This window comes from Octodon degus, unplaced genomic scaffold (assembly GCF_000260255.1).
Source record: "Octodon degus isolate 3935 unplaced genomic scaffold, OctDeg1.0 scaffold00121, whole genome shotgun sequence".
Classification (NCBI taxonomy): Eukaryota; Metazoa; Chordata; class Mammalia; order Rodentia; family Octodontidae; genus Octodon; species Octodon degus.
In genome coordinates, this window is record NW_004524697.1 from 4689559 (window position 1) to 4714312 (window position 24754).

Below are 24754 nucleotides of genomic sequence, written 5' to 3' on the forward strand. Positions count from 1 at the left end.
GACATGGATAATGACCATGACAGTTACTGGTGGCTAGGTGTCACTTGTGGACTGAGCTACAGCTATTTCTTTGAAATCTACCCTATAGACTCAGGTGGAATCATGAGCTATAGGGTTGAAGAGAAGTCCATTTGTGGAGTGTGCTGATGGAAATATTTGCTGCTGAACACAAAGGAATAACTGGAAGACTACTACTGTATACCTCTTACTCTCCTGTGTTTAATTGTTTGCCCTATTTGGTGGGTTCTTTCCATTCTTATTCATGGGGCTGTGATCAATTTGCTCCCTCTCTAGAACATCGTCTAGTAGTCTGTGTAGGCTTGGCTTTGTCATCATGAAATTCTTTAGTTGTTCTTTGTCATGGAAGTATTTTTCTTCTCCGTTATACTTGAAAGAGAGTTTTGCAGGGTATATCAGTCTGGGTTGGAATTTGTTTTCTTGCAAGACTTGAAGTACTTTGCTCCATGCTCTCCTTGACTTGATGGTTTGTGAAGAGAAATCTGTTGTTATTCTGATGGGTTTTCCTTTAAATGTGATCTGCTTCTTTTCTTTAGTGGCTTTTAGTATACTGTTCCTATGCTGAATTTCAGGGAACTTGATTATTGCATGTCTGGGTGTGGTTTTCATTGGGTTGATTCCACTGAGCCATCTCCCCAGCCCCTCATAAGGATTTTTTTTTTTCTCCGAATGCCTTTAGAGCAGGTTTGGCTGGCTTGAGTTGTGGGGATCGAACCACAGCAACCTGAGCCTGACAGGTTTGTTGAAGCAGCCACTTAAAGAGCTGAGCTAAAGGGCAGGCCACTTCTGCTATTACTTCTGCCCATATTCTTTTTACATCATTTGTATTGACTCCTTCCTTCTCATTGATGTCTATTAGTCTCACATTATTCATCTTTGCATCGTCTTGCAGGTATTAAATTATTTTTTCCTGCATCCTAGTTGTTTTGAAGAGATCTTTTCTTACTTTTTCACTAGGTGCAATGATGTCTTTAAGGTCAAAAAGTCTATTTTCACTTTCACTCAAACGGTTTTGCCAGCTTGTGATTGAGGTTTTAATTTCCTGTATATCACTTTGAACCTGTTTCATACATTCTATTTCTTTCCTAAATTGCTTATTTAGGGGTCCAATCATTTTTATATTCTGCCCCATTTTTTTATCAGTGTATTCTTTAGCAGCACTTAGTACTTCTTTGATTATAGTTATCACTAAATTTTTTAGTTCCGAAATTATTTCTGATCTGATTTCTTCTATACCTTTCTGCAGTTGTTTCTTTACTGCCAATGCTATTATTTCAGAGATATCTGGTGTGTGATTTCCTGTTTCCTCAGTGCTAGTGTCTTTTGCAATTGTACTAGGTGGACTTGGGGCCTGAGACTGCATTTTGTTCCTTCTCTTTGCCATTTTGTATACCACTGTCTTCTGACCTTTGGTGTAGAGCTTAGATAGAGTTATTACCTTAGCACCAGGTCCACATCTACGAAGTTCAGATTCCTCCAGGTGGGTGTTGTTTGGATCGGGCTGCTATGCTCCACTTCTTTCTGCTGCAGCCATTAGAGTTGAACCCTTTGTGTCTCTCTGGCAAGATGTTCTGCTCCTGAATCAGCTGGGTGGGTCTTGCCTCTAGCCTCTTTGCAGGGAGTTCTGCTGAAGGGTTCTGCGCTGGGCTTGCACTCTGGGTCAAATGAGGCTCCTTGGGCCCCAGGTCGTCTCACTCACTCGCTGGGCCTGTGCTCCTGGTCTATTCAGGATCCACAGGCCCTGAGTCATCTTACTCACTCACCGGGCCTGGGCTCTCTATTTCATTATTATTTTAAAGAGAAGAAGAAGAAAAACAGAAATGAACTAAAATAAGAGTTCTAAATCAGGCTAATAGGAGAGCAACAATTCATGGACTGAAACTTTCAGACTCTGAACTTAAATGACTTTTTGTTGTCTAAGACGTGCATGTGAGGTGTTTGATCTGAACCATGAAAAGCTAACATATATGATGTGTGTTGAAAGAATAGTAACATTGTGCAAAATTCACTTTTAAAATTCTATCTTATTTTACCTAGTATTTAATTTTTAAAATGCTTATTTTAAATCTCAAAGTTAACTGATGTATCACGACCCACGATTTTTGAAACACTCCTTTTTTATTTTTGTACTTTTTTTTTTTTTAAGGACGGGGTTTACAGGATCTCACTATGTAGGTCGGACTTGTAGTGATCTGCCTGTGTTTAGCCTTCCAAGAGCTGGGATGACAGGTACGCGCCAGCACGCCCAGTCTTAATTACCATTTCAGTGCATTCAGGACCTAGCATGGCAGGCCAGGATCGAACCCAGCTGCTGCATCTGCCTAAGCAGGCACTTTATTCCACTGAGCTATTTGGCCAGCCTGTTTTTGTATTTTAAACATCACAAAAACACTCATTGGTAAAAAGAGTAAAGGTGAAATATGAGTTACCAAAAACAAAACAAAAAATTTAGGAAGAAGAGGTCTGATGCAACAACCTGTAATTATGCTTGTTGTTTTAAACAGAGAATATTAAGTGTTTTTTTTTCCATTTGCACATCTGCTGTATGGTATTTTTATGCCTTCTGAACAATCATTTTGGCTTGCTTTATGTGTTCTGTTAGGTGAAAATACCATTGAAATGAAATAAACTCTATCTTTTCCAGTTATATAATTTTCACATTAAAATTCAGATTCTTTTTAGAATAGCAGTAATTAATTTTAAAGATAAAATCATTAATGACACAGAGCCTTCAATACTGTATCAATGAAATTTGTATCTAATAAAATTTTAAAACATAATTATGCTTTTCCTACAAAACAAAGTTAGAATGGGTTCTATTTCTAATTATGTCAGTAAATGAGAAAGAAAAGAAACTATGCACTTCTATTTTCTTTAGTATAAACTGATATTGTTAATCCTGACTATTTTATAAGGAGATAAACAATCAATCGTTAATAATTCTTTAGAGAAAGTTTTATTAGAGATGTTTGCTTCCTTATGTGGTGTACTTAATAAGCTGCTCTTGCTACTGACATTTCAACAGCCCATTCGAAGCAACGTTAAATCAATTCTGAGTCACCTTCTCATCAGTGTCAATTATTCAGCTATGTTGGAAAAATCATTAAATAATAATCAACCAGTGTGTCTAAGCAGCATTTTCAGTCAATAGCATGCCATTAATCATCCCTAAATACACATCCTGTTCTACTCTTACTTTTACTATTATTCCAAATAGGTACTATTTATCTCAGAAAAAAGTGTAGATCATAATCAGATAATTAGACATTTTCCTAAAACGTAAGCACACAGTTTTTGTCAAAAAGGACAGATATTTTCAGGCCTTACGTACAAATTATGAATATTCCTAATCCTAAAACAGGCTATCTTAAATCTTCCAGACAGAACATCATAAATCAACCACAGCTGTGAAATAAATTAAACGATAGAAAAATAAAAAGTTTTTACAAAACAAACATGTGTTTTCTTTTTCTGTTCTCTAAAGGAGTATTTCTCTCAGTTTCACCTGCTTGTCTTCCTCAGAGAAACCTTCTACACCTAGGACTAATCTTTTGCCTTCTGAGTTCTAAATTCATACTGTTCTCTTTGAGACGTCCGGTTAACAATTCTGTTGCCCTCACGTTATTTATAGTCTTGTATTCTTCATATTGATTTTTATTTACTGCTCTGGTCTCAAAAGCCTCATTTCGTCTAAGAGCTCACTCGCACCTAGTGCAGCCCCACGTCACTTAATCTCATGTGGTACACTGTAGTCGTTTCACAATTTTGTCTTCCCAGTCTTTTTCTCAAATTCCAAGTGTGTCACCCAGCCTTCTTTCCACTGTCAGGCAATGCACATCTCTGATCAAGACCTTACAATTTTTTTTTTCAGAAAATTCCACCTTTTATTTTAAAACTTAGTTATGTTAACCCATAATTGTCAGAAATTACACATTTTTAGTTTTAATGTAAGGGAAATATGAATGATGTTATCATTAGTGGATCCGATTTATATAATGTACTTTGTAGGACAGCACATTATCATTCCAAGGGAAGTTTTGCATTAAACAATAACATATTTTGGCCTACATTCAGAAGTCTTAACTTCATATATTAACAAGAGAATTCATAATCAAGGCTGAAGTTTTGTTTATATTGTCATCTATTTCTAACTACATTTGAAGTTTGTATTTTAAATTATGGTTATAAATTCTATAGGAAAATCTTGGTTAAATTGAACATTAATTTATTTGGTTTAATTCCCTATAAAGTAAATAGTATTTTTATTCTGATAAAAACAAACTGAAAGAGTCCTTTTCTGTATATTTCTAAAGAACTCACTTGCAATGAGCAAATATTTAATTTCACATAGTTAGGAATTCATATTATTAAAATATGAAATTTTTTCTTTCTCTATATGCTAATCTTCTAAGTGTGTTTCAGAAAACTTGCAGTTAAACTCTAAAGCATGATGGTATCTTGACTTTAACACTAAAAATATCTTCAAGGGAACACCTTGCCTTTGTGTACTGAACTTCCTGAGGACTGAAAGCCCTGCTTGTCTGGCAATGTCAGTTCCTAGGGCTCATTCATATGCGGCTGAGGGTCTGCAGTGCTTCTAAAGGCTCCTTTACTAACTTTTCCAAAGAGAAAAGGTGCTCATCAGCATCTTCTGGCACAAGACCTCTAAGAGGATTTGCAAGTTCAAAGAGGTACTCTGTATTTCTTCCACTTGGACCAGCTGCATTAAAAATTTGTTCAGCAACGTCTTCCAGAGGCGCGGGACCAAGATAATTAGGAGGATCACATGTTCCAATACATAGCAACACGCTGAATGGCTTTGTTGTGGGACCTTCCTATAAAAAATGACGGTTATGGCTCTGTAGCCTCTTTTCTCTCTGAAGTCAGGGATGCTTTCGCGTCTTCTTTTCCTACTGGGAGTTTGTAAGGCACACACCACACCCATCCCCCGGATCTTCAACGAGAGTCACAACTCTTCCAGGCTTGCCCGGGACGCCTCGGTGGTCCGCGCTCCCAGGCCGGAAGCGCCCGCTGTAGTCTGTGATGTATCCGACCAGCCTGTCCTGGTAGGGGAAGTCCATCCTTCAGATGAGGGACCCGTAACAAAACGCCCACATCTTCCGGGCTTAGCACTGGCAGGCCGGCCGCCTCCCACGCCGCCCACCTGTCCCAAGGCCCTCAGCATGTGCTGGGGTGCATGGGGATGCCCATGACCTTACAATTTTTAATGGTCAAGTCCTGAATCTCATCTCCCAGTTATTCTATTGTTTTTCAGTTTTTGGCAACACAGACATTTCTACCTGATGAGCTTTTCTATCAAGAAATGCAAATCATTGTTGATGAACGTTTCCAAGTGATCCTTCCTAATTTACTGAACTGCAAAGACTTCTACTAAGGCCAGTTGATAGAGGACACAGGATATCTGCTCAGGTTTTTCTCCTATTACTCCTTTACTATATTCCAAGTTAGAATCCATACCAGTTTTCTATTGCCAATTCTTTTTTCCTTCTGATTTTATTTTAATGTTTCCTTTTTCTTGAAAATTAAACCCCATTCATAAAGTTTTAGTTCTCTTTCAAATACTTTCATGAAGGTTCTCCAGATCCCTAGACTCTGTATCTTTTGAACTATCCCAAGGTGATGGAGACCACTATGAAGCAATTCTGAACAGGACTTAAATTAATCAATGGGCCACTTGTTTGGTAATGGGTGGCACAGCCTCTGTGAATCACTGATCCCTCCTGAAGCCTGAATGGCAGATGAGCTGGAAAGCCTAAAGAGTAAGACAAGATCATAGCCAAAGACACCTGGATCCATCCTCAACAGGGTAAAGGCTGTAGCCTTAGGCATCTCACCCGTGTGGATTAATTTAAAACCTTAGAGAAGTTCTTGAGTGGTTCTGCCCTTCTTGAGTGCTCCATTCTTTGTTTCCTTCTTCTAATAACTAAAATATGGACCATCCAGAGAAGGTCTTGTGCTTAGTGCTAAGAGAATCTCAAGTTCTGTGAGAGGGCTTTGATCCTCTGGGAGCCCTGAAATCCTTGCATTTGCCCTTTTCATTTGGCCTTTCCCCTACACTCATTTCAGAGATTGCTGACTTGTTACGTTTGCAGTAACTAAGTTACATTATTAACCCAATAGCATACATAATAACTTGAGTTCAACAAACTCACAGTTAAAGAAGTAAAACCATCTGAAATCTCAAAATCTGCTTTATTCCCTTGATTTTTTTTTTAACTTATTTCAGCAAGTGACATTCTTGGAAGGCTTTTTTATGTATTTAGTACAGGGTCTACAGGGTCTCACCACACAGATCAGACACATAATGATCCTCCTGTTTTTAGCCTCCCAAGCACTGGGATTACAGGCGCATGCCACCACTCCCAGTCTCAATCATTGTCTCAGTGCATCCCGGAGGCAGGGCCAGCACCACTCGCAGGGATCAAACCTCAGTCCTGCCTCTGCCTAAGTAGGATTTTAATTCACTGAGCTATCTGGCCTGCCCTTGGATGGCTTTTCCTGGTCCATGAGTAGCTGTCATTTTATTTAATGTTGAATTAAAGGAACTGCAATAAATTATTTCCTACTGATGCTATATCTGACTTAGGATCTCAATTCCTGGCTCATTTATTTGGATTTTTTTTTTTGTGTATGGGTATTGGGAATCAACCTCAGGATCTTGCACTTGCCAGGCAGACATTTGTGCCACTGAGCTAGATACTGAGTTTCTCCTTGGTCATATAAATTGAGAATTTTATGTAGCTTGCAGGCACTCAAATTCTTCTAAAATTAAGATCTCTAAAATTTGAATGTTAAGTCTTGAGTTTAATGTATTTTGGGGTATTTGACTGTATCCTGTACAACCTTTTTTAAAATTCTGTTTTCTTGAAGGAAGATATACTTAAGATCTTGATAAACATCCTCTTTGTATTATTCCCTTTGCAGTATGATGTTGCTACTTTTCCCATCAGTTTGTTAAGCATATTTCATCATCTTTGTATCTAAATTGAACAGTAACTTGTTTTGGCCAAAAGTGTGGCTAAAACGTCAATGTACTATTTACAAGATTCTAGGCCTAAGGTGCATGATAAGCTTAAAATCTTCCTCAAACATGCACCTTCTACAGCTAAGTGCCAGAGTAGATGAGACCACATGGGCTAATGTGATGAAATAATGCAAAGCCAACCTGGGCGGCAGGTAGCCACTCTTCCAAAACATGAAAGAATCAGCTACACTAGCAAACAGCCTGCCTGGCTCTCGCTCATCTGACAGCAGAGAAAAGAGTCAGCCCAGTAGAAAGCAGATATGTTTTCCAATTAACCAAAAAGACTAAAAAGGTGTATACATATTGTTATGAGCCACTGGATTTTGACATGAGTAGTTACACAACAGCTGCTAACGAATATTCTCTATGAAAATCACAGACGATTTAGAGCATAGCTTCCATTTTACTTACCTTTGTTTGTCTGGTAATTCCCTAGTTCTCTGCCGCTTACATTATATTTACTTAGTAAATAATTGATTATAGCTATTAAAAATTTGACTCTATGTTTAATAAGATAAGAAAAACTTTTAAAACCCCCTTTTTTGGTGTCAAGGAAGTCAGAATCTATTAGATAAAGAAGCCACTAAGGAAGCCATGAATAATGATTAAATAAATTAATCAGTAGCTCCTGCCTGGGATGGTCAATAGGCAATGGGTGTGATGGCCTTGCCAAGAGTTTCTCTCTGTCTCTCTAGAACATTTACTTCTGATAAAAGGATGAGAAAAGGAACATTTATAGGCTGGTTTAATGAAACTCTACGGTGCTTAATACCTATAACAAAATCCTGCTTATTTATACAAGGCATGCAAATACTTCATAACTGAACACTTTAACAAGATTCAAATTGCTTAGCTGCATTTTACTCAAGTGGTTATGCACTAAAAGCATGTAGAAGTGAGGAAGGTACTCTGAGGGCATCTGCCTCTTGTCTGATGGGCTCCATGGGTGGCTGTACTCTGCGCAGGGACCATGCTGCTGCCCGACAGGCAGCCACTCACTTCGGGGTCATTATCTTTTGGGCTAGTACAAGAAGCCATAATCATTCCAAAGAAACAGAAAAGTTCGTTCCCACTGAGACAGTGTATTTTTTTTTCCTTTTCTCTATTGTGTATTCTCTCTCCAGTACAGAAAGTTTAACAGGAAAAAACCATATCAGTTTTCTTCTTTCTTTCTTTTCTTTCTTTCTTTCTTTCTTTCTTTCTTTCTTTCTTTCTTTCTTTCTTTCTTTCTTCTTTTTCTTTTTTCTTTTCTTTTCTTTTTTCTTTCTTTTTTTTTTTTTTTTTTTTTTTTTTTTTTTTTTTTTTTTTTTTGTGGAACCAGGGATTGAACTCAGGCCCTTGTGCTTGGCTAGGGAAGCACTTATTCCACTGAGCCATCTCCCAGGCCCCATAATATCAGTTTTCTAACATTGGTGAAAAGACCCAAATGTTCCTCCCTTTGCATACCATTTATATTGAGAGAGACTCGGTTCACAAAAATGTCCACATTTAAATTAAAAAAAGAATACTAAACTCTCCTGTTTCCTTAGGTGATAAAAAGCACACTAGAGTAGAGTCTGGCCTTTCCTAAAGTCTGCTTCTCCAGAAGCAAATGGGGAAGGGTGTCTAGGAAGGGGACAGGACTCCGATCAGTCATTTAGCTTTTTGCTTTCTTCCAGGTTATGCTGCTTCTGGGTGACTTTCAATTAAAAGTCAGGGAGAATAATCAAATTCAGTTATATAACATTGTCTCTTAGAAATTCCTTTCTTATATTATCTTAGAGTTTATTTTCTCTTTTTCCTTTTATATATAGGCACATATTTATTTCACCTTACTTTTTTGTATTTTTTTGGAATTTTCCTTATCTGTCTTTTTTATTTTACACATACATCCTTTAAAGTCTCTTGGGCCGGGGAGATGGATCAGTGGAATATAGCACTTCCCTGGCAAGCGCAAGGGCCTGAGTTCAATCCCTGGTTCCACAAAAATAAAAAATAAAAAATAAATAAAAATAAAAAAAATAAAATTGAAAAAAAAATAAACAAAGTCTCTTAAGCCAGGTTCGCTTTTGTATCACATAGTTAAAAAGAATGACACATTTTCTTTCTTGCTTTTTTTTTTTTTTTTCTGGAACTGGGGATTGAACTCAGGCCCTTACACTTGCCAAGCAGTCCATTCCTCAACTGAGCTATCTCACCGGCCCCAACACATCTTCTAAATATTAGAAACATTCTTGACAAAGGATCTACAAACTGAAGTATAGGGCTTCAGGATAAATCCTGAGGGTACTTGACTGACCTTATCAGATACAAAAGCTACATTTCTTGTTATATAGGTCTTGCTTTATCTTGGTCTTAACCATCCAGCAGAAAAGTATAAAAGCGAGGTATAAAAAGTAAAACCATATTAATATGCTGAGCTGTAAAAGGCTCAAGTCAATAACTTCTGACATTGCCAGTTCTACGGATAACCCACTACTGTTATGCACTACTGGACTATATTGGAATATTTTGCTGAACTCACATACCTATAATATTTAAATGACAATGGAATACCCTTCTCTGACAAAACTAAACAAAAAAAGGGGATACAAATGAAGGACCATTTTGTATTTGTATATTCAGAATAGTTAGGATAGACATACAGTTACATTCTTTTAATTCAATGAATAGAAACATTTGTTCTAATACTGTTTGTGGACAGGATATCATGTCTGCATCTTGTACAATGAATAACCACTAAGACAACAATATGCAATATATTAATTAATGAAACTGTCCTACTAGTAGGTTTTGAAACTGTCTCATTGCTCTTTGTTTCTCAATAAAATTATTAAAAATAAATATTAGAAACTCATATTTGAATATTTGGAACTCATACCTCACTAATCAAGTGATGTAGTAGTATTTACATTTCTTGCTAATGCCTCATCTCATTAGCAGGGACACATTTTCTCCTCAGGTAACCATCTGAAATACTACCTAGTTTTACTTTAGGCACCAAATTCCAAGTGGCTCCTTCATCTTTAGTATGGGACATATATGACACTACTATGCTGCTTGGTCATGATGATCATGATGTTCAGAAGTGACAAAACACCTATCCACCAGAGTATCCAGGAGGCGGGTCTGTCTGTAGACATAAAGAGCTTTCTATTCTAAATGGCTTCCAGGTTGGATGACAGATCACATATAACTTTTGAACACACATGTATGTTCTATGGCTTAAGTATTTGTACTTCCCTTAAACCTATCCTCATTCCTAAGGTGGTATTAGGAACTGGCTAGTATTGGGAAGCAAGTAGATGCTGGGGATAGAACTCCGATGAATAGCACGAGTGCCTTCATCAGCACCTCTATGAAGCTCCCTGCTCCCTTCTGCCACTTGAGGACACAGATGAAAGACATCACTTATAAACCAGGAAGTAAACCTTTACCCGTGGAACCTGTCCTTGTCTTAGCCAAGACTTTCCAGGCTTTAGAACTGTAAGAAATGTCTGTTGTATGTAAGTTATGCAGTACATGGCATTGGGCTACAATAGTTGCAACAGACTGAGGTGGTGTATTCTATGTTGAATTCCCAATTACACCTCACGTTGGAGAGAAGGAGTCTAGGGACTGACTGCTGCTGCAAACCTGCCACTGCCATTTTTAATACTGAAATTATATATCTAATTCATGGAAAAATCATCCTAGTGTCTAGGTGCAAATAAACACTACAAAAAAATAAAAATCATATTGAAGAATATTTTCTTATAAAACAAACTATTTATGGAATAACCACAGAATTTCCTTGTACACATTTCCCAAAGGCTTCAAACATAATCTAATCTGAGCATATCTTTGTCCAGACTTCCAAGAGCTGACCATGTATATTTAGGGGATCTGAAATTCTAAGCTCAGGGCTATATTAAATTCAAGAAAATTACCATGAAACAAACTGCTAAGAATGTACAAATATATTTCTATTTTCACATTGCAAACGCACACTTTAGAAACTATAGTGTATGAATCTCTGGAAAAAAATATCAGTCTGATTGCCTTTTTGAATGTCCAGGGCTGGATCTGATGACCAGAATATAAATTCTTTTTTATTGCTATGTCTGTGCTTGGCTGGATTATTTCACCTAAGAAATTAAAGTTTAAAGGTAGGAGGGAATCATGACATAACTTTGATAATCTGATAACATCTTAAATAATGCCTAAGTAATAATACATAAGTAAATTAAACTTCTTTCCCTTGAAACATTTTGAAGGAGAAAAGCATTATGGGAAAATGGCTTTGTGGTCACTCTAGTTTTGCAAATATAAACAGTGAATGTACAGCAAGGACAAATAAGCAATTCTGCAGGTGTGCGGGGGGATGTGACACGTTCTTTCTACTAATAAATCACAACTTTTCAACATTTTGATTTGACCATTCCTCTTTTTGCCCTTCACCAACTCTAGAATGAAGAAAATCAATAAATAAGATTGCACTAAGCACCTCATACAATTTTTTACCAGTTGGGGGCACAGCTATCCAATTATGATGTGAGAGTTGCTGAACATTTATTACCATTTTTCCAATTTATTCAGTGGAAACTTTTGGAAGCTCGTTTGGTAGAGGCAATAAGTAGTGCATTAATGTAAATCAGTATTGATTGTGCTGTGAACTGCGGTAAGGAATAGAGTGCACAGAGCAGACTAACTGCCTTTTTATTTTTCATTTAATAAGAAAAAAATGGCCTCAAGTAAGAACTCATTCATTTCACGAAAACCAAGGGGCTGTTATCCACCAAAAATCTCTGTATGAAAAATTCTACAACTGTTCTTTTCCTTTATCAATAGTTATTTTCACAACAGTAGCATAAAGGTAGGCAAGCATAAGCCTATAGAAACATCAATATGTTATATGACTCTACCCTTGTACATGAACTAATATTATTAATACTGATACAAGTATCCTGTGATGTGAATATAGCTGGTTATACGTCATTTATTTAACCAATGTGTTCCGTGTACTTAGTAGATGGCAGACTCTGGGCATATAATGTGAAATATTAATGGGGAAATAGTTCAGGAAAACTGCTTTTGGTGAGTTTGTATTATAGCATAGGAAGACGGAGAAAAATAGAAATTAATAACTGAATTGTTATGGCGAAAATGCAGCATTAAACTGGAAATTAGGAGTGGAAGGATGAGACAGTAATACTGGCAAAACAGTTTGCAATATTTAGTAGGGTGTCCAGCAAAGGCTTTTCAGACAACATGAGTATGTGAGTGAATATTTGATTGAGTAAAGATCTGATGAATATGTGCACATTAGCTAAGGAAAGATCTGAAGAAAGAGAATCTCAGACTGAAGAGTCTGAGGAAAAATATGAACTGGGCATATGGAAAACTCATTCAAGGAAGAGCAGGTAGGCCAGTATGTGGAGAAAAGGTAGGCAGAGGGTGATGGAGAGTGCGGTAAAGGAATTCGGAGGATGGAGGGAATTGAGGACTATTACAGGGAACTTGCCTTTCACACAGAGTCAAAATGTTTTAAGGTTTGGAAAATAGCAGTGGTATAATTTCTTTACATTTATAAAGGTCTGTTCTCGCCATTGTAAGTAAACTGTTGGCAAATAAAGTTGGTATATAAATCCAGAGTTAGGAAAGAAATTGTGCTTGTAGTATTGGTTTGTTGCATCAATTGGGAATCATCTTCATATGGATGAAGTCAGAAAAGAAGACCAAGGTTTGAGTCTGGGGCCCTTTGAAGTGAAAAGATAACAGAAAGGAAGGAGGAGAAAGAGAAGGAGGAGGAGAAACAAAAGAGACCAAGAATTAACGAGAGACATTTGAGGAACACTAAGACTAAAAATTCAGAGTCCCACAAAGCTGATGCATTGTGGGGCTCAAACATTTTCTGAGCACATCCTGATGAGAATAGTCGGGCCCAGAAGTGATCTGGAGTTAAGAGATGTGATCTCACCACCAGCCTTGACAGGGAAGTCTTAGTGGAGTCACAGACATTGACTTGAAGAGAGAAAGGTAGGTATCCAGGCAGTGAATATCATGCATGATTCGTCTGAGCCATGTTACTGGAAAGTAGGACAAAGAAGTGGGATGGCAGCAGTCACAAAAAATGATAACCAGTATTTTATTTGTTGTTTTTAAATGTCATAAAATAGTCATATCCTTAAACATTAAGAGAGGCAGTAAAGAGCAAGGAGGCAAACAGAAAGAGAAAGCGTACAAGAGAGAAAATAACATGAGGCTCAGAGCCTGGATTATCTTAATTTATAGCCTACATAAATTATCTGTGCAACAGTTGAGGCATATGCTATAGGTGAAGTGGAGCAAGCTGTGGGTAAATACAGAGAATGGGTGGATGTTTAAAATTGTATACCTCCATTTATCTGAAAACTTCACAATCAGCCAAAATTCGCATTTATTAACTATGAGTAATTTAGTATGCTCCACTTATCCAAATGTAGTCATAGCAGATGTCTTTAGCCTGCCCTGCAATAACGAGTGCCACCAAATTTCTGTTCAAACAACCAAACAATGTTTTCTAATGTCCCAGGAGACAGAAGGTAAACATTGAGGTCTTCACAAGGCCAGGCTATGCCTGAAGACTCTTGGGAGGACTCACCTTCTCCTTTCAGCTTTTGGTCCCTCCAGACACTCCTTGATTTATGGTGGCAAATTCTCATGCCCACCTCTGTCTTTGTGCGACCATCTTCCCTCTGGGTCTGTGTCTTCACTCAACATGCTCCTCTCTGTGTCCACTTGCTTTCTCTGTCATAAATCTTACACTGAACACACTGTACTCCCCTACGACCTTTCTGAATTTATTACATCTGCAATCACCCTATGTCCAAATAAGGTCACGGGAGTAAGGGGTATTGATTAAAACTGAAACAACTTTGGAGGGAGACAATTCAGTTCATGACATCACCCAAACTCAGTTTTCTTTTCTATAAAAATTGTAAAATACTACTTTTGGCTTTTAAAAATTAATTTTACATAATGATATATCAAATTATAAAAATTATACAGATGGTACATATGCATACAATGTTTAAATCAACTAAAATATGTATCAACCAATATTTACTGTTTATGATAAAAACTTCCAAATTACTTCTATACTTTTGAAGTGTTCATTGTATTATCATTACGTATAGTGAGGGCCCCAGAACTTCTTATAGCCATGTAACTGTAAGGAGCGCTCATTGACCAGCATTTCCTCTGGCCCCTACTCCCCCAGCCTTGGCCGGCACCACTCATCTCTCCTTTCTCTACATCCTTGTGTGGTAACTGGCTTTCTGTGCCAGCTTTGTCTCAGTTAACATAATGATATCCCATTCCACCCTTTCTGTTGTAAATGATAGAATCTCATGCTTTGAAAGTTGAATAGTATGTCACTGTATACATAGAGCACATTTTCTTTATCCATTAATCTGTGGATGGACACTTAGGATTAGTCCATATTAGTGCTTTAGTGCATGTGGAAGTGCACACCATATATACATATATATGTAGTATTTAGTACAGTGTCTACAGGGTCTAACTACACAGATCAGACTCATAGTGATCCTCCTGTTTTCAGCCTCCCAAGAGCTGGGATTATAGGCACGCGCTACCACACCCAGTCTCTATCGCCCTCTTGGAGTCAGTGAGAAATTTGCTCCCACTTTTCCAATTTGAATGTCATTCTTTTTTTCTTCTGGCTAAATGCTCTAGCTAGGACTTCTTGAACTGTAAAATAAGAGCTGTGAAAATAGTCATTCTTGCCATGTTCCAGATTGTAGAAAGTTTTCAGCTTTGCTCCATTTACTATGTTATCTGTTTGCTTATCATATGCAAACTTTATTATATTCATGAATGTTCCTTTTTTTTCAAATCAAATTGGTAGGACAGTTTCAAAATTAACACATTGCATACATTCTTCCTAGTGGTTAATTGCTGTACAAGATGCGGACATGATATCCTATTTATAAACACCATTAGAACAAATCATTCTATTTTTCCTTTTATATTTAAACTACTGAGTATTTTTTCATGGGGGATGTTGAACTTTATCAAATTGTTTTATTTATTGTTTGATTGCATCTGTTAGAATGATTATCTTGTCTTTTCCTTTATTCTTTTGCTCTGGTATATTGTGTTTAGTGACTTACATATGTCAAATCATACTTTCATCTCTAAGATGAATCTTGATCATTATGAATTTTTTAGTTGCTCTTGGGCTCAATTTGCTATTATTTTATTGAGTTTTACATCTATGTTCATCAAGGATACTGACACATAGATTTCCATTTCTTTTTAGTCTTACCTACTTTTGGTGTCAGGATAATGCTGATTGCAAAGAATCTGGCCATAAGAATTTCTTCCTCTCCATGTTTTGAATAATTAAAGAAGCATTGATATTAGTTCACTAAATATTTAGTAAAATTTAACAATGAAGTTATTTGGTTCTGGACATTTCTTTGTTATGAGACTTTTTATTAAAGACCCAATCTCTTTATGATCTGTTCAAATTTTTTGTTTCCTTAAAATTCACTCTTTTAAGGTTTATTGTTCAACAATTTGTTTATTTTCCCTCTAATTTGTTGGCACGTGCTTCTTCAGAATAATCTCTATGATTCTTTGTACTTATTTTGTGCCAATTATGAATCTTTCTTTTCCATTCAAGTTAATTTACTTGTCTGGGTTTTCTTGTTTTGCTAGTTAATTTAGGAAGAATTTATCAATTCTGTTTGTCTTTTTAAAAAGCCAGATTTTCATTAATCATCTGTGTTTTTTGTTCTCTACATATTCATGCTCTGATTATTATCTTTCCTTCTTATTGTGGTTTTGGTTTGCTCTTAATTTTCTAATTCCTTGAAATGTAACAAGTTTTTCTGTTTGAGATTTTTCTGCTTTTTTGAGATAGGTATAGATTGCTTCACACTTTTCTACTACTATTTTGCTGCAGCCCATTAATTTTGCTATGTTGTATCTACATTTTTACTTGTTTCCAGACATTTTAAGATTTTCTTCTTGATTTTTTCTTGCTTCATTAATATTTCATGAGTAATATTTTTGATTTCCATTTATTTATATAATTTCCAAAGTTTATCTTGTTATAGATTTGTAGTTTAATTGCCTTGTGATTGGAAAAGATAGTTGGCATGATTTCATGTTTTAACAATTGAGTAGACTTGTTTCATGACCATCATGTATACTGCAGAGAGCTTGATGAGCTCATGAAAGAATTTGTATTCCATAGCTATTGGGTGGAATGTTCTGTACATATTTGTTGGGTCCACTTGGTTTGAAATGTATTATAATTCCTCTCTTTTTTGTTGATTTTTCAGTCTGGATCACCTGCTCACCGCAGAAAGTATAGTGTCAAACTCCTCAAGTATGAATGTGTTGATGCCGTGGCTGTAGGCCTGTTAACATTTTTCCATAGTTGTATATTTGAGTGGTTCATATATAGTGAGAATGGTCATTCTTTTTCTATAATAACCTTTTAAATAATTGTATAATAAACTTCCTTGTTTTTTACTTCTTTTTATTTATAATCTATTTTATCTGGCATTCTTTCTTTCCTTGTTTCTTCCTTTCTCTCCTTTCTTTTTTTTTCCCCATTCAGTATTTGTAAGCAGTACCCAGGGTTCTTGCACTGAGTTACGTATGCAGCCCTATTTTTGTTTTCAGTTAGCATGTCACTATATCACTAAGTTACCCAGTCTGGGCTAGAACTTGTGATCCTCCAGTCCCAGCTTCTCAGAATACTGGAGTTACAGGCATGCGTAACCAAGTCTGGTGTTATGATTTATATCTATATGTGTTTCTAAACCTGCTACATTCAGAGGCCAGGCTTGTGGAAAACAAATGGATGATGGGGGCTCAGAAGTTGACTGGCTGTTAGAAAGTAGGTCCTGGGGAGTGGGAGCAGGTTGCCTGGGGCATAAGGAGAAATGTGTATCTTCTTCCCTGGCTCTTTTCTTCACCCTGCATCATCCTAGCCACCACGGTGTGGACTGCTTTCCTTTTCCTAGGTCCTTCCTCATGCCGCTTCTGTGTTCAAGCCTGCCAAACAGGGACTGTAACTTCTGAACTATGAGGTGAAATAAAGCTCTTATCCTTCAAGCTGTGAGAGTCAAATATTGTGTGCTCTACCAAAAGGGAAACCAACAAATGCACCTGGCTCTCTGCATTCTACTGGATTCCATGTGCATGGAACAGTTTGTTGGATGCTTGACTATATATGTCTACAGAAAGGAAATGAGTTTCTTGTACACAAGACACAATTAGGACTTGTAATTCTATTCATTCAGTCACTCCATGTCTTTTACTCAAGCAATATAATCTGCAACATTAGGGAGTGTCTATTGGTCGATAAGGTCATATTATGACCACCTGGGGACAGGGCTAGTGTGGCATGTGGTGCCAGGGATTGGACCAATATCCCGGTATGCTTGCCTACACTTGGCTAAGCAGGTGCTTTAGAACACTGAGATATCTTGCTGGCTTCTCAACTAGTATGTTTTGATGCTTTCCTTATTTTGGTTTATCTATCATAGATGTTTGTCATATCTAAGAGTGTTGTAAGGGAGTTATTGTATATTGTAAATATAAGTTTGGGAAGAAATTTTTTCCATTGCTTTTATATCTCTTTTTTTACCATTATTTTATTGAGAAACAAATAGCAATGAGAGAGTTTCAAATCCAATTGGTAGGACAGTTTCAATAATTAATACATTGCATACTGTCTTCCTAGTGGTTATTTGTTGTACAAGATGCAGACATGATATACTATTTACAAACACTATTAGAACAAATCCTTCTATTAATTGAATTAAGAGAATGTAGCTATATATCTATCCTAACCATTTTGAATACAAAAATACAAAATGGTCATTCATCTGTATCCCCTTTTTTGCTTAGTTCCGTCATTTAAATATTATAGGTGTGTGAACTCAGCAAAATATTCCAAAATAGTCCAGTAATCCATAATAGTATTGGATCTTCCACTTGACTGGTAATGTCAGAAGTTGTTGACCTGAGTCCCCTACAGCTCAACATAACAACATGATTTTACTTCTTATACTTCGTTTTTATACTTTTCTGCTGCATGGTTAAGACCAAGATAAAGCAAGACCTATGTAACAAGCATTGTAGCTTTTGTATGTGATAAGATCAGTCAAATTTCCTCATAATTTATCCAGAGACCCTGTTCCTCAGATCGTAGATCCTTTGTCAGTGTCAGCCATGTGGATGAGTCATGACCATTGCTTGGCCAATGTGCTCTCTGTGAAAGCCTGAGAGAATGTTTTCTCTCCATGTGACTCTCCTTAGGCACACTCTACATTGTCGATCACTTTCCTCTTTGGCCCCATAATCTCCTTGATCAGATAATTCAGGACCCAACTGAGTTGCATGATGTTACAGTACAAGTTCTCATATGTCCTGAGTCTTAATTGACCTTGGAAGGCTAGGGCCAAAATGTTGGCTTTACTTGTGGCCCTCCTTTTTTTAAAATTTTGGTCTGCAAACTTAGGTTGTTAACCCTCCAGAAGAGAAAGTTATTGTTATTGCCATACAACTTATTGTTATTACGTAGGCTGTTGAGCTTAACCTCACTATCTGTCTGAATATCAAACATCTTGGGCATAACATGGAACAGGTATTTGCACCTATAAAATAAGAATAATGATAGTTCTCAGATATGACTAGCAGGAGAAATAAATTAGGAACTCCCTAATTAATGTATAGAGGACCACTAGTCTTGTGCTAGTTAATTGCAAGTAATTTGATTAATGTAAGCATTTATTTTTATATTTTGAACTAATCACTTTTTAAAACTTCTACAAATTTATAATAAGCCCATGTATCATAGAAATACTGTGTGCTATTTAGGTAATAGGTAAAATGCACTAAATCACTTTATAAACTCCTATCAATATAATCTTTCATCTCTTCTAAACTTTTCAGGCAATGCCCTTATTTTTAGTTTATATCCATAGTTGCTTGATGTAGATATTTTGATAGAGTTATTTTTATGGCATACACTTTTGAAAATTTGCAATAATGATAAGATATTTAGATGTACTAGTTGTGAATTCTTTCACCTCATTTATTTCTCTAATAGTATAATTATGTTATATTATAGTGGGTATTAAAGAAATGATAACTCTTCATTCAATGTCAATTTTTTTGGAATTTGAATAAATATTTGAAATATATACAAAAAAGAATAATTAGTTTAGGTGTGAAGTCAAGCTATGACGTCAGCATGCAATTTAAACCTAATGGTATAGTTTACATGGAAAGGTCTATCATAAAGGAAACAGAAGAAAGAGTATTATCTAAAAGACTAGTGGAGTACATAAAAATTTAATGAGAAAAATAATTGATTTAGAACCAGAAGTAGTGTAGCAAAGGAAATTCTGGACAACAGAGGCAAGGCAGGGAGCATATTCAATCCCTTATTTGAAATTATATTATAAAGCTACTGTGATAAAACAAACATGTCCCTGGCAGAAACAGACCTGAGGAGCAATGGAACAGATTAGAAGATGTAGAAACAACTCTAGATGTATTCAGCCACCTTGTCTCTGACAAAGTTGCCAAACATGTTCACTGGAACAAAGATAGCCTCTTTACTAAATGGTACTGGAAAACTGGCTTTGCATATGCTGAAAATTAAAGCACTGAGCAAAATTCAAGTTGGATCAAAGACCTAAGTATTACATTAGAAACATTAAATCTGCTGGAAGATAGAATATATAAAGCTGTTGAAGATGCTGGGGTAGGTCAAACTATGAATAAAGTCCAGTCTTATTAAGGTGTCACTAAGAAATAACAACTGGGATCTCATCTTATTAGAAAGCTTTTACCCAGCAAGATAAACCATCAACAGAGTGAAGAGACAACCTACCGTGTCAGCAAAAATATTTGACAGCTGTTCCTCAGATAAAGCCTTACTATTGAAAACAAGTAATGAGAAAAAGTTGGACTTCCTGAACTTAAAGGACCAATCCAAAAATGGGCATCTGAGATGAACACACACTTCTCAGGTGAAAAAGCACAAATAGAAAATAAATACATGAAAAAATGTTCAACATCAATTGTAGCTGGAAAACAAATGAAAACAGTACTGAGATTCCCTCTCACCCCTGAACAAATGGCTATCATCCAGAAGCAAACCAGTAACAAATGCTGGAGGGGTTGTAGGGAGAAAAGAACGCTTCTCCACAGTTGGTGGGCATGTAGACTGGTATGACCACTGGGGGAATCAGTGTGGGGTTCTCTCAAAAATATAGCATTAGAGATCCATTTGACCCAGTTATTTTCATTCTAGGTATCTTCCCAGAAGAATTCAAAATATCATATCACAGTAATATATATGCACCCATGTTTACAGCAGAACAATTTGTCATAGATAGAATTTTTTTTTTCTGAACCAGAGATTTAATTCAGGCCCTTGCACTTGCCAGGCAAGCACTTATTCTCCTGAGTCATCTCCTCAGCCCCCATAGATAGATCTTGAAAACAACTGAAATGACCATTAACTGAGGAATGGATAAAAAAGATGTGGTATTTTTATACAATAGAATACTACTTAACTATAAAAAGGATAAACTCAAGGCTTTTATAGGTAAATAGATGCAACTTGAGGGAGGCCAGTCTCATAAGTGAAATAATCCAGATGCACATGGTTACACATCATATTGTCGCCTAGTGAGAGAAACTAAAAGAATAAATAGGACCCACAAAGTATAATAGATATTGTAAAATGGGAAGAAATTTCAAAAGGAAAGAGAAACTGGCATGAGGAAATGGGAAAAAGAAGGAAGTGGATATATATATATATATATATATATATATCAGTTAAGATAGTTATGCTACTAATTTATCTAGTTCATTGAATAGAAAGGTTTGTGCTAATATTGTTTGGATAATTAAATGTTGATGTTTTGTACTCTGAGTAAATAATTTAAAGATAACAATGCACAATCCATTAACTATGTTACCTTCCTATTATCTTGTTTTGAAGTATTTTCTTTATACAATAAAATTTAAAAATTATATGCAGTAACACATTGAGACTACATTAAAAAAGGGCTTTAGACTGACATTACTGTACTGTATTTTGAGACAGAGCTAATCACTACGTACATAAATAGCCACCTTCTTTGAGTTAACTGAGGCTGGCTAAAAGTACGTTCCCAAGTCGGAGTGGTTTGAGCACTGGCGTTACCAGATCTCCAAGCAACATTTTCATTTCCTGTGAGATAGAAAAATGACACCACCTATATCACAGTCATGAGAACTGAACTGAACAGAGCAGACAACGTACTGCCTAATGCCTGCACAATACTTAATAAATGCTTGTTATTCTTTCCATGTACCAATTATAGTGCTACACCTGGCTCTCTCTATGGCTCTGCACAGATTAACCTTCCTTTACATAAAGCCATCTCACCTGTCCTCGTTATCACTTGCCATTTTTGAAAAATACATTTTCAGCTTTAGCAGCTGTGTTATGTTTCTTTAATATGAGCCTTGATAAATTTGGCTATCATAGTCATCCCAGCCCTTCTCTATCTCCAGCAGCTGCTTACAAAGCTTAGGGTCACCAGCTCACTGTTCATATGGCTCTAGTAAGGCCTAAAACAAGAGATTGAATTATCATATTTTTCAAGAGTTATTTTTTAGATAAAAGTAAAATAATACAAAAATGTAAATTTTAGCAAGTATTAAAGAATCGCCATCTGTGTTCACTTTGTCCTTTAAGTGATTTAAATGATTTGTCATAATCATTACGTAAGTGCCCACAAGACCTAAAGTTCTCCCCATCTTATTTATAAGACTGAGGCTGTGTTTGCCAAGGTACCAATTCTCCCTGACTTGATTAGATTGTTTAACCTTACTAGGCTTGCTTATTTTGCATCATTTCTTGACATTCCCCTTCTGTTAATTAAATCCTGCTTTGTAATCACTTCCTTTAATCCTGACTACTCCTGTGCTTGCTCCTTGAGTCTCCTATATTTTCAGCCCATTCCATCTCCATGTGGACTTTGGGTTTTCTCAGGCATGACAGGGTAAACAGTAGTAATTTGGTAAGCAAAGGCTGAATCATTTCTCACCATTCATAGGTTGATGTCTCTTGGGGAAAGAAATGATATCTGAATTATTTCCCAAAATGATAGTTATGCCAGTCTTTAGCAGAAATATGCATTGTAAGTCCACCTGTATCAACAACAGGCATTCTTTGTAGTGGTTATTTGAGTGCAGATGACTTGCTATAAGGAATAATTAGACAGATGTAAAGTTAACCAGATTGCTGGGAGAATTAGGAGGGATATAAGGTATAAGTGCAAGAAGTGCACCATGGATACGATTTTTGGAAAAAGGAAATGAGCAACAATGCTGTGAATGACTCAGATAATGATGCAAGAAGAAAGTCGTGCCATTGGCTAAGCTGTTTGTGATAAATCAAGAAGCCAAAGGAAAAGAAAGGCTGTGCTAATATTTTTAGGCTTCCTTTAGTGGTTCCCATTGACAGAGTGTAGGAGGCTCCAACTTAAATGGGAAAAAAAAAGGATTTGCACACTCCTATATCACAATATCTCAAAGCAGAGTGCAATTGGTGGACCTGGAGCAGAGAGGTGATAATTTAATAACTAGCATAACTTCTAAGACCTCATGATTCAATTTCAGACCCATCTCAGTACTGTTCTTCATGACAATCCTTCCTCCAATATTTTTCTCTCAACTCTCTTTTTGTATTTCTTGTTTCTTTCATATCTTCACACTTCTTCACACTTATCTGGCATGATAATTTTCTCAGGTCATAATATAAACTGCAGAACAATTGCAGGAGAATATATTTATAGAAAATATATAAATAAATTAAGCACATTTCTTTTTCTTAGTTGACTAATGACTTCATAGGTCCATAATCTTGAATCTTCAAATTGCATATAATTTTCTTGTTGGCAGGACAAATGCTTGACAACTTGTTGTCATTTATTTATATTCAAAAAGATCATAATGGTAGTTATTTAGTAGATGTCTGAAAATACTTAAAATTGCCTTTTAAGTTAAGCATTTTTTTTCTAGTAGTCTGAAATACAGGATAGCTCCATTATATATCTCTTTGTTTAAGATCACCCAGGAAACCTAGTATTATAGAAGCAAATATAAATTTAGGTGGGTATTTCATTGTGAATTTACAAAAAATAACTCACCAATATTTGAGAGCAAGGTGGAATTTGGCTGTTTAAGTCACTATGCTATAAATTCTAAGAGACTTCTCTATTGATAGATATTCAGAAAATGTAATGCCATTGTGATAACTGTTTGCAATGCTGGTTTCAGTTTTTATTTCAAGTTACTGACTAGCTGAATCATGTGCCAAAGAAATAGAGATATTTTAAACTAAATGGTGAGTTGTTATACAATAGCCAACATACAATAAACCCAGTGGCTTTAGAACAAATTGCTTCAGTCTGTGCAGGAGTAAATTTTGTCATAGCTGTAACTGAAAATATGCTGGCTTTAATTATCTTTACCTTTTACAGCACTAAACTTTGGTTCTCCTTAGCTGAGAAATAATCTTTATCATTCCAGGATATTGCTTTCAAGTTTTTATACTCTAAGAGTCCATTTTATTAATAAGGTACGTTTAGTCAGTTAGATTCTTCCAGTGGACTTCAGGACATCCTCGCAGACAATTAATTACACAAAGTGAAAGTTACTACGCTAAAATCAACTACAGCATTACTAAGAAGCATGAGTGCATTTTGCAGCAAAGTGAAATGTAAAAGCAAATCTCGTAAGATTGAAGACTTTTTCAAGGGCATCTGCATTCGTTCTGAGAAATGAAAGAAAACAAGGTAATGGTGCAGCACAAGACAGTGGTTATCTAAATGCTCAAAGGAAATTTATAATGGAAAGCTACTTTAGATAATCCTATTGATATTTCTAGCTCGCTTTGTTAACCTTTGAAAACAGGAAGTTGTTCCATTTGAACCACTTTTGGCGAAAAAAAATTTTACTTTAAGTACAGAGACTGATCAATCAGTGACATTTATGAGAATAGACTTTTCTCTAATAAGAGTATGTTTTTTAACTTCTAAAAGTAGACCAGAATCAAAAGTAAAGGCCAATGATTTTTACCAAGCTCCTATTTTTTATTTCAAATCTTTGATTCAATATAACTTTAATTAGCAGTATGATCTACTTGTCTACTCCAGCCTAGCTGCAAAGCATGAGCTATAATTATAATAAACAGAAAAGTAAATTTAAAATTTACATTCGTAAGGCATTACTATTCCAGAAAGTAAGACTTTTTTATTTAATACAATTATAAGTGGAAAATATACACTAGCCTATTTTATACCATTTTAGTAACAAATTCTCAGTTAATGTTAATTTATCTAAGTTAATGTTAGTTTATGTATCTCTAAATAAATGCTTTTTCTATGAAATAACATGGCTTTGTTCCAGCTATGAATTAATTCTTGGACCTTTTGTGAGATTTTTCTGGATCAACTCAGAAAACAGTAAAGGACAAACTGTAATTCCATTATCCCCTTGCATGACATAAATGATCTTAAAAGTCATTAAAAAAGAGTTAGTTATGTGTTGTTAGTGAGTTGTAAGTATAATTATTTTCATACTTGTTACAAAGTCACTTCAATGAGTACAGATACTCTAAGAATTAAGAAATTTTGGGGG

At 35.9% G+C, this 24754-nt stretch overlaps 1 protein-coding gene and 1 pseudogene across 1 annotated transcript in view; both read right to left on the reverse strand.

Annotated features, from left to right (window-relative positions):
* The window catches only part of Galntl6 (polypeptide N-acetylgalactosaminyltransferase like 6), a 1205609-nt gene that overhangs the window by 543959 nt on the left and 636896 nt on the right, over positions 1-24754 (reverse strand). The gene's annotated exons all lie outside the window — the stretch shown is intronic.
* On the reverse strand, positions 4587-5135 carry LOC105743376 (annotated as a pseudogene).